The 14,508-nt window shown below is 36.6% G+C and overlaps 1 long non-coding RNA gene across 1 annotated transcript; it reads right to left on the reverse strand.

Moving 5' to 3' along the window:
• Window positions 1-7,699: 7,699 nt before the first annotated feature.
• LOC147763592 (uncharacterized) lies at window positions 7,700-9,113 on the reverse strand. Its single transcript, XR_015333169.1, has 2 exons — window positions 8,598-9,113; window positions 7,700-8,199 (listed from the first exon to the last, which is right to left on the reverse strand). It is a non-coding gene; the product is annotated as an uncharacterized LOC147763592 (long non-coding RNA).
• Window positions 9,114-14,508: the final 5,395 nt, after the last annotated feature.

Here is a 14,508-nt window from a genome sequence, read left to right on the forward strand (position 1 = left end):
TTTCGGGATTGGACAGCGCGGAATACATGTAGTTTTGCAAGTTAACACAATCGAAAAGGAGTGCAATTTAGTTTATTGGGTAAGTATAAAGACTATTGCTTCCCTTTTGATTAATGCTCTAAGACTTCTGGTTTGTGATAACAGATAAATCTTATCTGCATACGTGTCTTTCATTCTGTTTCTACAAAATCATAGATCTAATCAACACAAAACGGTGTTCATTCATCTAAGTTTTCCTGAAATTAAAGTCGTCTGGGAGACATTCATATGGGCTTGTTGTGTACATGTCGACTCTCCCGGATAATCTGGGAGTCTCCCGGATACAGAACGAATCTCCCCGTCACCCGTACATGTAACCAAATCTCCCGGATAAAAGCGACTTTTACAAATTTTCACCACTGTCAGCTAACGCCCTGTCGATTTATTTTCAGAGTAGTTGGGTGATCTTTTGAAAACTTCATAGTTTGAGAAAGCCCCCCCCCCCCCCCACTGAGCATTTGATCACAACGGCACCAGCAGCCCCCCCCCTCCTCTTATTCAGCAAAATTTTAGAATCTCCAGATTTTAGATTTTTAGAGGTGGGCATCTCTGTTATTTGACACCTGGCAGGATCAGGTATATATATATATATATATATATATATATATATATATATATATATATATATATATATATATATATATATATATATATGTGTGTGTGTGTGTGTGTGTGTGTGAGTGGAAAAGTAGGAAATCACATGCCTAGAAAACTTTGATTATGTCTGGTTTTCTTAGAATGTGTTTCCATAGTAACAAAGCTCCCATGGATACCCATCTGTTGCTGCATGATTGTCAAATATAGCCTTATGGGCTATTTTAAAATTTTTGAATGAAATTTTAGAAATTTTGTAAAATTGCTGTAATGTAAAACTTATAACACTGTTTTATATCTCAATAAGATTGTTCATAACTGCAAAAAAAAAAAAAAAGCTTATTAAAAAAAAAGTACAAGTGAAAAGCTGAAAATATAGCCACAATGTCATGAGTGTAACACTGTGTAGCTGCAATTGATTCAAATTTTTTAAAGTCACATTATTTAAAAACTGCCCATGGTATTTGTTCAACTTATTGCTTATAGTTAAATAAGTTCTCCACCGGATCTAACCCTCCCCCCCCAATGAATTTACCTGGGGTAAGGAGCAATTTTCTCCTGCTCAATAACTGCTGCTTGACCCGTCCTATACTTGGATTCTATGTTTATTCCGTTTTTAGTTTAAACTGACTGGCCAGTAAAATAGCTCATCTACGGTCACACACATTGCCTAGTTTTCACACAAGAAAATAGGTTGTTGCAGCCCTGTGCCATGTATAATTATAGACCTTGCAAGCTGGCACTGGCTACGTGAAGAGGCTAAGAAAATAATAATGACACTAGGTATGTGCCAGATAGGTGACTTTTGATATAATTTTTTATTCAATATAACTGTTATATGATGATTCTAAAAAGAAATTTGACAGAGTCATTGTCTTGTTATTACAAATAGTAATGCAATAGTGAAAATGTCTAGTCTATTCAAAAATTTACTTGGACCTCAGTGAGTCCAGTAGATTTTAGGAAACTGGTGGTCCAATTGTCCAGAAAGCTGAAAAGTTTACGGCAAAGATTGCACTAATAAAGGAGGGCCTATTTTATTGACAGAAACTACAGTTTAATTCTCATGGACTGTCTCTTACCCTCTGCTTTTTTGCCTCCATTTTTTGAGACAACTAACAAAATCAAAGTAATTCCTCCTTCTATTTTTATTCTCATGAGTTCATCAATATTCTCTGGATTGAGTCTATTTCTTAGTGCAGTTGTAATTAATTTTTTTCCAATCCGCTGTGTGCACTGGATGTGCCAGTGCCAAAGAGGCTAACATTATGACATTTGGAAATTGATCCTTATGATCAGTAGCTATCAATTCCCAGAGTTTTGCAGTTGAATGCGTTTGGTAACACTTAGTGAGAAGATCATTTTTTACAATTCTCCATTCCTTCTTCACCTCTTGAGGATCAATAAGGGTCTTGGATACAGATTCCTTTGAATTCTTTGTGTGCATTTTCTCCCCAAAGTGAGATGTCAGCATTTCCATGGATTCATCCCCCCAACACTGCAGCTCATCCTGGCTGAGTAGAGAAATGGGCTTCATCCCCAAAACACAGAAAGAGGACATCAGCTCCTGGTCAGGGAATCTGGGAATAATACAATACAGAACTAAATTCTAAGATGCACACAAAGTAAGAACTTCTTTTTAATAAAAGAAAAATTAAATTATTGATTTAAAAATAATTATACATAAAAATATTTGGCTATAATTGAAAAAGTCATTAAATTTGTTATAAATCAAAGTGAGTACTTAAAAGGAATGAATAATTGAAGAAAACTCATTCGGTAATCTTTAATGGCACAACTTGTAATGTATTGGTGAAATCAATTAATATTATGTGGGTTTAAAATCAAAATATTAATGAAGATTATCAAGCATAGCTTGGATGGAATCCCTTTTAGTAAGCTCAGTCTTGTACTTTGAGTGTGCAACCACATGGTTCACTTTGAAAGTAGCTCCAATAAGGTGCTCCTCTAATTGTTTGCTTAAGGTTGGTTGGTCTGGATGCACAGATCCATCTTTTATGACCTTCAAGTCCATTTTGCAGCTATCCACAACTGGCTGGAAGTCATGTTTAATTTGCATAAATAAATAACAGAAAACTATTTTTGTCAACCTAAAACTGAAAGCTGTACTTCTTGTTTGTTTCAGTATGTTACACCAAAAACTTAAAACTTTTGAAAAGTAAGTTAAATCATCAGCACTAAATTTAATAAGTGACATAGTTATCACTAAATAAACTTAAAGAGCCTGACTTTTACCTTTACAGTTCCTATGTCAATGTCTTTCATTTGGAAAAATAAACTCAGCTGATGATCAATTGTTTGTACCAAGTTTCAGAAACTACACAGACCTAAGCTCTCATTTTTTGGTGAGGGGTTACAATCAGCGACTCCTTTCATCTTTGGGAGTTTGGGGTCAATCGGTGCATTTTCTTGGGAGAAGCAGTCATTAGATACGGAAACTGAAAACTCTCTCTAATTCTGGAACCGTAAGTGCTAGAGACCTTTTGTTCTTTGCATTTTTTGTAGAACTTGTCAAGTGTAATACTGGAGGTGGTGTCCTTTTTTTGTTTTCAACGTGGTTTTTCCATTGCGCTATATAAAAAAATACAATGTTGCAATATTCAGTGGTGAAAATAATATGTGATTTACTCCAAAATTAGCAGAGATACGCCCATAGTTACTATTGAACTAAGGAATTTATATACTGGTAATCTAACTGTGACCTTGAAATTAACCATTGACCTACTTTTCATTATGAACTACACTTTGCAAGTTTTCCGATCTTCATATCTCCAAAACTGGCAAAGATACACCCATAATTAATACCTTTTGCATTACACGTGATTTGCCTTATTTTTCGAGCATGGTACATTATTTGTGCCCAATATTCTGCGTGAAACGTGATTCAGGAACTTCTTTGTTCCGCGTTATTGGTATAAATTCATCAGTGTGATTCGTGAAAACGTTTAATTGTACCACCAGCGTTGGCGCTGGCAGTACACATGGTTTTAGTCCCGTCCCGATAGTTCCGCCGGCTCCGCTGCCATGTTACCATTACAGCTTCTCCTCCTAGACGGTAAGGGCCTCCGTGCCCATCTCTTGGATTTAGGTCACCTACAATCTCAACTCGTTCCACGTAAAATTTAGGTTTTGTCGGTATTAGGGTCTAGGTGTGGCACTCATTGCAATGCACCCTTGTCCAAAAATGGCAAAATTAAATGCTAATTATCTACCCTATGGAAGGAATTATGGGAAAAATTTCTACGGACGGCTGACAGAAAGTCATTTCAAATATGCCCTTGGATTTGACCTTTGACCTTTATTTCAACCAATAATATTGTTGGAAAGTGTTACTCTTTGGGTCATCTTTCATCTCCGTGAATTTGGGGTCAATCGGTGCATTTTCACGGGAGTAGCAGCCATAAGATACCAAAACTGAAAACTGTTCGGGAACCGTTAATGCTAGAGACCCATTCTTTTTTGCATTTTGTAGAGCATGTAAAGCTGATGGTGGTTTTTTGTATTCCATACGGTTTTTCGAGTTATGCTGTATCAAAAAGTACATTTTGGTGGTGAAAGCAAAATGTGCAATACGGTAATGGATAATAAATATTGAACTCCGTGAAAATAAAACATAAGGCTTGGTGAGGCAGACAACTTCTGGTCAAAAATGACATTATTTCATGCAATTTGAACATCTGGTACTTCTGAGCACCTCCCATTTGAAGAATTTCAACCAAAATGACCTTTTCTTTATTTTAATTAATTTTTTCTGTAGAAAATTTATGGCACATTATTGTAACTCCAAAATTGTAACATTTAGTCCCTTATATCTCCAAAACTGGCAGAGATAGGTCCATACACACTATTAAAGTTGAATAGGAAGTCACATACTGGCAATTTAACTGTGACCTTGAAATTGACCTTTGACCTACTTTTCACCGTGAACTGAACTTTGCAACATTTAAGTCCCTTATATCTCCAAAACTGGCAAAGAAATGCCCAAAGTTACTACTGAACTTGAATAGGAAGTCATTAGAGGCAATTTATTGTGACCTTAAAATTGATCTTTGACCTACTTTTCACCATGAACTGAACTTTGCAAATTTTGGTTCCCTTTTATCTCCAAAACTCGCAGAGATAGGTCCATAGTTACTATTGAACTTGAATAGGAAGTCATATACTGGCAATTTAAGTGTGACCTTGAAATTGACCTTTGGCCTACTTTTCATCATGAATTGAACTTTGCAAATTTTCATTCCCAGAGATAGGTCCATAGTTACTATTGAACTTGAATAGAAAGTCATATACTGGCAATCTAACTGTGACCTTGAATTTGACCTTTGACCTACTTTTCATCATGAATTGAACTTTGCAAATTTTGGTTCCCTTTTATCTCCAAAACTGTCAGAGATAGGTCCATAGTTACTATTGAACTTGAATAGGAAGTCATATACTGGCAATTTACTGTGACCTTAAAATTGACCTTTGACCTATTTTTTTACCATGAACTGAACTTTGCAAATTTTCATTCCCTTTTATCTCTAAAACTGGTAGAGATAGGTCCATAGTTACTATTGAACTTGAATAGGAAGTAATACACTGGCAAGCTAACTGTGACCTTGAAATTGACCTTTGACCTACTTTTTAAGATGAACTGCTTTTTGCATGTTTTCTGGTCTTTAAATCTGCAAAATTGGCAAAGGTTACATTGGCCCATGGTTACTATTGAACTTGAATAGAAATTCATATGCTATGATATTAAAATTGACCTTTGACCTTCTTTTTCACCATGAACTGAGCTTTGTATATTTTTATGCCCCTCATATCTTCAAAACTAGCAGAGATGTACCCAGTGTTGCCCCTAGGTTTTCTCTTTTGTCAGCATATATGCACCACTGACAACACATTTCAAGGAAAACCAATAGGCCTTTTGTCTAGAGAATTACAGGAGCGAAAATAGGTCTGCTTGATTGTACCATTTTTAGTTATATTTTTTTGCATATCTTGAGAACTCTTGTTGATTGCATTTTATAGAGCTTGTCAAGCACAAGACTGGTGGTGGTGTCCCTTTTTTTTTGGGGGGGGGGGAAGGGTTCCATACAAATGCGCTTACTCCAGCTGGCACAATATTCGGAGGTGGTATCGCCTCTCTGATCCTCTAGTTAGCATTAGAGGAATTTGTTCTAGAAAGTTTCGAACTTTGTATCATGATTGTAGGGCGATCATTCACTGGAGATAAATTCAACAAACTCTTCAAACAAGGCAGGTAGAAAAGTGGCAATGAGAGTAATTCGCTAGGTTCTGGTTCTATTTGTATCACCTTAGTCTCTGTCACGGGAATCCTGACCAGTGAGAATGGCTGAATAACTCGAGATCTAAGCAGTCGATTCCTGTCATTCAACACACAAAATAAATTATTCTGGGAATGTTATGAATTCTTTGCATTCCTGCAAGTAAGGCAGTTTTCTATCTTGATGAATGGTGATAGCTTTCAATTCCTCGTGATTGGTGATTGACCTGAATATATCTTCATGATTGGTGATTGACCTGTTTTAATTCTTCGTGATTGGTGATTAAGGGGGGTGATTATACTGCAAATCTAACTGTGACCCTGAAATTGACCTTTGACCTAATTTTCACCATGAACTGAGCTTTGCAAATTTTCTATCCCTTATATCTAAAAAACTGGCAATATTTTCACTTTTTTTCAAACTTATTGTTCTTTTTCCAGATGAGCCTTTCCATTAGACACAAACAACTTTTAAATCCAACTTTATCAAAATTATTAATGTTTAGCTATTTTAGTCTGATAAATTTATCACTTTTTAAAATTTAATTTCCATTTTTTTAAATACATTGTAAATTTCTCTTCCAGGTGACCTTTTCCATACAGTGTGGTGGCTTTTTTGGTGAACTGATTCTTCCTGTCTGGTCATGGCCAATTCCTATAGAAAAAACAGGCAGCAAAAGACAACAGCAAGAGCAATAGTCTGTTCATCCACATGTACAATAGATGGTATATGACAAGCTTTTAGACATTGTCAAATGGTGTGCTAAACTCCGATTCCAGAAATTGATTGTAAGGAAGAATCTGCATCTGGTATTGGTAGTAAGGAGAAGTCTTGAATGGGTATATATTGTTTTCCAGAGGACAGTTATGGGTAATTTGTCACCTCTTACACAAACAAACTCAAATCATAACATTTGATGTTTAATATGAGGCTAATTAGATGTTGTGAAATTGAAAAAAAAAAATGAATTCGATAATTCTCACTCTTCTCATACAAATTGTCGATAAGCTACACTTCTATTACACACAGTCAGCTGATAAGCTTATAACAGATTTTCATTGATGTTAAGCATGATTTGTACAAATTTCACAAATGTTGGACAAGATTTGTCAAAATCATTAAAGTCATAATAACTCTTCATTTTGGCCAAAAATTGGATTTTCCTGGAGTAAACGGCAATTTTCCCGTACTTACCAATGGTCAGCGACCCCATTCCTGCATTCAAAGTTAATCCAGGCTTTTTTTCCTAAACGTACGGTTTTTTGTTAAAGTCTCTTAAGAGATTTTAACTGACAGAGCTCCCTTTGACATCGCATAGTCACTGTTGACCTACTTAAAACTGCGGGAAAAGCAGACAACAACAACACTACGGTAAAGCGCCATGAATTTCGAACGGCTCTTGAATTTCGAACGATCTTAAAATCGGCCGTCTGGAGTTTTTTCTGGACCGTGAATTTCGGCCAGTAAGCAATTTTGCGCGATCTTGATTTCGTGAATTTCGTACACCTTAAAATCGGCCACCGGGCTATTCTCGCGCTTATAAAACAGACATGCTGAAAACTTTTCAGAACTGCCGGACATTCGGACCGGCAGTGATGAAAACTTTGCCGGACCGAATGGACTTTTGCCGGACCGAAAATGTCCATTCAGTAATGGAAATGTTGTGTTTGCATAGTAGTACACAGAAGTAACTCTTGTAAATACATATTCAGTAATACTATTAAATAATTTGGACATGTTGTAAATTTAAAAAAAAAAACAAAAACACACACTTGTGAAGCACTGCTTTATTGTTGTACTCATTTCACAAGTTCCAGGGTTCATACAGGCCTTTAGAAGAGCTTGATTTTGTTTCTTCCTTTGAAAGTCCTTGAATTTCACACTTAGTCCTTTGTCCTTTAATTCAATAGTGCACGTACGGCTTAAAAAAATTCATCATATATTTCACATCCCTGTCATAAATTTAGGTTAATTATAAATTTTATCATGATCAATTTCTCAAAAAAATTAATATTGTTTCAAATTGAAATGAATTTGATAAAAAGTTAAATGAAAAAAACTCATTTCCACTGTTCAACAGTAGCAAAATTTGCTCTTGGTCAATTTCTCCTTTCCTTGAAAATAATTTGCAAATTTTGATGCTACACAAACAGTAAAGATTGTAGTCCGAATGGGAGTGCCAATGCATGAAACATGCTAGCCACTTCACTGTATCTGTCTCATCTGCATGGAAACGAACGGCTTCCTGGTCAGGACTCGACGATATCATAATCTAAAATAATAAAAATGTACATGCTGATAATATGAAAACTGTAACTGGTACTGGTAACAGGTATCGCGTTTATGCTTACGGGATATTTAAAATCTGTGAACCATTATGTTCATACACCACGGATCGAGTTTTTTCGGTAGGTTCGAGGAAGCGACCGAACTGTCAAACTTTTTTTACGTAAAACGTCGCAATGCGGAAGGCACTGCCGCGTATTAGCTGAATGCAAACGAAAGTACCCATTAGTTAAATATCGTTACAATCACCATTGATTACGCATAATATTCAGTCCTATAATTCTGAAATCGTTTTTACTGAGTGAATCGGGTGACCTCATTTCCATGTAGGCTACTATCAACGCTTTTTTCTCCCTAAAAGAACGAATAACGATGTATACGTACCTTCGAAGGTCAGGCGTCATTATCCTTGGTTCCTATATGAATAATTGTTCTTGAGAAAGGAGTCAGGCGTCCAAGTTAAGCAGTAAACATTTTTTCCTGCATGTTTACATGTGCTTGGCAGCGTGGACCGCCCTCGTGATAGCTGTCTGTGTGTCGCGGCCAATAAACCAATGACGGGGCGCGTAATTATCGAGAGCAGGGGGATTCCCCATGGGGAAGAACCCATTCGTTTGAGAGAGGGATAATACGATTGGCTAGCGTACTTTGTAAGTGAATGTGACCGAAATGTGGTCATTTTTACGTGTCACTAGATTAGTAAATGGAAGAAAAAATGATGTGGATTTTATATAATTTTATTTCTGAAGCACATCGAACGCTAACTGTTAATTCAAAATGGCGGCTCTTAAAACTCTTGTCGGTCCTTTGGACCGACAAAGTACAATATTTTACCGGTCCAGACAAATTTTGCCGGTCATGACCGATCGGACCGACAGTTTCAGCATGTCTGATAAAGATCTAACAGTCGGCAATGTTGCCCTAGCGTACCTTTACCTGAGTACTACGTGTGCGGCCCAAGGTGCAAGATAACGATCAGTACAGTTAGTTTAGGACGCTAAACAACATCGTCATATCTATTCATTCAGATAACAGGAGAATCTATTAAGAGTTGTACTGTCGGGCTGTTGTTTCTTTACCGCAGTATTTGGTGTGAGATAGCAATCGGTAGTTTTGCTGAGGCGCACAATAGCATTGTTAACAGTAGAGACTTCAGTAACAGCACAAAAGAGCAAAATTAAGAGCTGCAATAAAGATAACCATTATTGCTTTCTTGTCTCGCTCAGATCGTTCACGATCTCCCGCTGACGATCTTCCGGTAATGAAGTCCCTTGAAATGTACAAATGAAATGAAAAATATTTTTAAAAATTATAAATTCCAATTGGGAGGGATGGAGGGTTAAAAACAATCGAGAACGATCTCCGGCTGACGCTCTTCCGCAAACGAAAGCCACTGAACGAGTATGAGCTTTCTCGTTTCACTCGGATTGCGACGCTGACGATACGAAAATTGCGTTTTCGTCTCGCCCTTTGGCTTACAAGGTCTCTTTAACAAATATGAAAATTGCCTCCTGGTTTCTCTCGGATTGCGAACGATCTCTCGCTGAAAATTTGAAATTTTCCTTTTTGACAATCAGCTTTGTCAGTTGCCGTGCGTATGGAGGTCCGGAAGGTGTCCCCTTTCACAAATTGGCCTGTAGTTTGCTTAGTGTTTTGTACCGCATGAAGGTCACTCTTGTCACTGCTGCATACGGCGTGGAATGTGTATCTTAAAGTTCATAGAAACATATTATTGTGTTTTGTAAGCTTTAGGAAGTAGTTTCGTCGTGACTGAATATCAGCGTACACTACAAAGTAGTACCATTCATCTGTGACGCATCATAAAAGCTAGGTACGTCAAATTACTCTAAGAAAATTTCTTACAACGTCCACGGCTGTCCCGACAAGCCAAGATGTCATTAAAAAAAAGTCGCAAGCCGACTAGCCGTCTTTGAAAATATAGGCTGTCCGGTGATGTCAGCGGCCGTCCAAATGACGGCTGGACGGTTCGCTGGGAAAAGCCTTGCTCATAAGGGTATATTTATTTAACTAGGGGCTTACTGACATCACCCAGCTTACATGCGGGTGCATGCCTCCCAAAATTATATTAAAGGATAAAATTGTAATATATCTAAGTTTAATTGTTTGTAAATTTTGTAAAAATTGCCCATACCACCCCATTAGTTTGGAGGGTTATGCTGGATCAAGTCCGTGTCAAAATTCTTTGAAGCTTTGCAGGAAAAATCAATCTTCCTTTGTTTCTCTGGCTCCTTGTTTAGCCCGATGATCAGATTTATCTAGTGCCCCCAGGTCTGCTGGAGCAGCTCTTTGAAAATAACACACAGGTAGATTTTTATCTGAGATAAATATCACGTTCGATACACTCAAGACAAAAGCTACCTGTGAGCTGAAGGGCACTTTACCCTCTAATTAAGAGGTAAAGCAAGTTGCAGCTAGATGGACGATTAAGATCGGACTTCAGATGGTAACTAGTATTGTTTACCTCAGTTCTGTGAAAGCAAACGAGAAGGGTGTCAGAACAATGGTGCATATATAAATTATACAGAGAATTTGTACATTCAGGTGACATTAACTTATAATGGAAGGGGATTTTCGATAATATTCCTTGAAAAGTACACTAGATTTGTAGAGAATAATATCATGGTTGGCCAAAAAATTATATACACACAGTGTATCCGTGCGTATGCCTGGTTACGCCCCTGTCGCAAACCAGCAAACCATACCCTGCTGACTACATGAAAATTGCCTTCTAGCATGGACAAAAAGTCCAAGCTTCTATGCTTGCCCGGATCGCTGACGATCTCTTGCTGATGAATATAGTAACGAAGTCCCTTGAACTAGTGTGGAAATTGGCTTATTGTCAAGGGAAGGCTACGTATGCGTCGGAGACACCGACCCGCGAACGGCGAGATGAGGACGCATTCGCGCGTAAAGCTCCACCCGACTTTAACGGTAAAGGCAACGAACCTGGTTGCGGAAGACACTTATCGCAGATGAAGGCTACCTGCAAGTGCGCTATAGACACTGATCGGCTGTCGTCTCGGTTTCAGTGCACCGAAAGGAGCAACGGTAACAATAAGCTTCCATAGTAAAGGTTATCTGGCCGTGGCAGACGCTAATCGTCGGCCGTCTCTCCCTCCGTCCACTGAGCGCCAGGATCGTTTTTGAAAAACGACACTTGTTTCTGGCTGCCAGAGTCGCTTTTGAAAAACGACACTACTGATAACGATACTGTTTTGCGGCCCTAGACAACAGTACCGCTCTATCTATGGGCCATACACAGTGATCGGGTGAAAGTACGTGTATACCTTTGGTCGCAATTACCGACACTCACACATCATACATTATGGTAACTCTAAATAGATCGTCGGGAGAAGATAACAGAAGGCCTAGCGACGAACAGACAACTTCCGGTCAAAATTGACAGAATTCCATGAAATTCGAACTTTCGGAAGTTCTGAGCACCTCCATTTCATGAATTTCGGCCAGAACGATCTTTTCCCAAATTTAATTATTTTCTACTGTTCGAAATTCATGGCACATTACCGTATATAAGATTCATGAGACATATTTGTCTTTTTGTTAAAAATACATTAATATCCACAATGTGTGCCATTCTGGGCTTTTCGTTATCCGACGCACTGTACAAAAACTCGCAACTTACGTCTGCGTCTGCATTAATGCGTTTGGCGCCATATGTTATTTTGGTCTCGAATGAACGCGAGAATCTGCGTGACACCATTACGTCATTAGCAACGAATGCCTTGATGACCAGGAAGAAAAGCATCGAAAGCCCTATTGACAACCACAGATTTTAGTTTTACTACAATAACGGCCGTTTTAGTGGTAAAATACAATAGAATATATTTCCATGCGTTGTTTACAATGTATTTCATGCGGAATTTTGAATCTCAAAGGAAGAGTTATTATTGCTTTAACGTTTAACTATTTTATGCCATGAAATTTGCCAGTCTTTTCAATGAAATTTTCAGTTTTCTCCAAATTATATGCTCTGAAAATATTTTTCCATGAGACACAGTCAGCTGATAGCTTATCACAGATTTTTATTGCAGTTATGCATCATCTATCCCAATTTCACAAATATTGGACAAGTCTTTTCAATGTAATTTTCAGTTTTGTCAAATTTATATGTTCTGAAAAAGTCTTTTTCATTGGACATTGTCAACAGTTGTGGTTTTCACAGATTTTTATTGTTGTTGAGTATGATTTGTACAAATTTCACAAATATTGGACGAGATTTGTCAAAATTATTAACGTTTAACTATTTGAATCATGGAATTTGGAAGTCTTTTTAATGTAATTTTTAGTTTTCTCTAATTTATATGTACTGAAAATATCCTTTTTATAAGACACAGTCAACTGTTGAGGTTAACTTTATCAAAATGATTAATGTTTAACTATTTTAGTCTGTGAAATTTGTCAATTTTTAAAATTTAATTTTCACTTTTTTCAAATTTATTGTTCTTTTTCCAGATGACCTTTTCCATACAGTGTGGTGGCTTTTTTGGTGAACTGATTCTTCCTGTCTGGTCATAGCTAATTCCTATAGAAAAAACAGGCATCAAAAGACAACAGCAAGAGCAATGGTCTGTCTCATCCACGTGTACAATAGATGGTATGTGGCAAGCTTTTAGACATTGTCAAATGGTGTGCTAATCTCCGATTCCAGAAACCGATTGTAAGGAGGAATCTGCATCTGGTATTGGTAGTAAGGAGAAATCTTGAATGGGTATATATTGTTTTCCAGAGGACAATTATGGGTAATTTGTCACCTCTTACACAAACAAACTCGAATCATAACATTTGATGTTTAATATGAGGCTAATTAGATGTTGTGAAATTGAAAAAAAGTTTTCGATAATTCTCAGTCTTCTCATACAAATTGTCAATAAGCTACACTTCTATTACACACAGTCAGCTGATAAGCTTATAACAGATTTTCATTGATGTTAAGCATGATTTGTACAAATTTCACAAATGTTGGACAAGATTTGTCAAAATCATTAACGTTTAACTATTTTATGCCATGAAATTTGCCAGTCTTTTCAATGTAATTTTCAGTTTTCTCCAAATTATATGCTCTGAAAATATCTTTTCCATGAGACACAGTCAGCTGCTAAGCTTATCACAGATTTTTATTGCAGTTATGCATCATCTATCCCAATTTCACAAATATTGGACTAGATTTGTCAAAATTATTAATATTTAACTATTTTATTCCATGGAATTTGCCAGTGTTTTCAATGTAATTTTCGGTTTTCTCCAATTCATATGCTCTGAAAAATCTTTTTCATGAGACATAGTCATGTGATGAGCTTATCACAGATTTTTATTGCTGTTATGCATCATCTGTCCAAATTACACAAATATTGGACAAGATTTGTGAAAATTATTAACGTTTAACTATTTTAAGGCACCGCATTCGACAGTCTTTTCAATGTCATTTTCAGTTTTCTTTGGACATTGTCAACTGTTGTGGTTTTCACAGATTTTTATTGTTGTTGAGTATGATTTGTACAAATTTCACAAATATTGGACGAGATTTGTCAAAATTATTAACGTTTAACTATTTGAATCATGCAATTTGGAAGTCTTTTTAATGTAATTTTTAGTTTTCTCTAATTTATATGTACTGAAAATATCCTTTTTATAAGACACAGTCAACTGTTGAGGTTAACTTTATCAAAATAATAAATGTTTAACTATTTTAGTCTGTGGAATTTGTCAATTTTTAAAATTTAATTTTCACTTTTTTAAAATTTATTGTTCTTTTTCCAGATGACCTTTTCCATACAGTGTGGTGGCTTTTTTGGTGAACTGATTCTTCCTGTCTGGTCATAGCTAATTCCTATAGAAAAAACAGGCATCAAAAGACAACAGCAAGAGCAATGGTCTGTCTCATCCATGTGTACAATAGATGGTATGTGGCAAGCTTTAAGACATTGTCAAATGGTGTGTTAACTCCGATTCCAGAAACCGATTGTAAGGAGGAATCTGCATCTGGTATTGGTAGTAAGGAGAAATCTTGAATGGGTATATATTGTTTTCCAGAGGACAGTTATGGGTAATTTGTCACCTCTTACACAAACAAACTCAAATCATAACATTTGATGTTTAATATGAGGCTAATTAGATGTTGTGAAATTGAAAAAAAAAATGTTTTCGATAATTCTCAGTCTTCTCCTACAAATTGTCAGTAAGCTACACTTCTATTACACACAGTCAGCTGATAAGCTTATAACAGATTTTCATTGATGTTAAGCATGATTTGTAC

The sequence above is a fragment of the Lingula anatina genome, chromosome 2, assembly GCF_051362555.1.
Source record: "Lingula anatina isolate TDL-2025a chromosome 2, LinAna3.0, whole genome shotgun sequence".
In the NCBI taxonomy this organism is placed as follows: Eukaryota; Metazoa; Brachiopoda; class Lingulata; order Lingulida; family Lingulidae; genus Lingula; species Lingula anatina.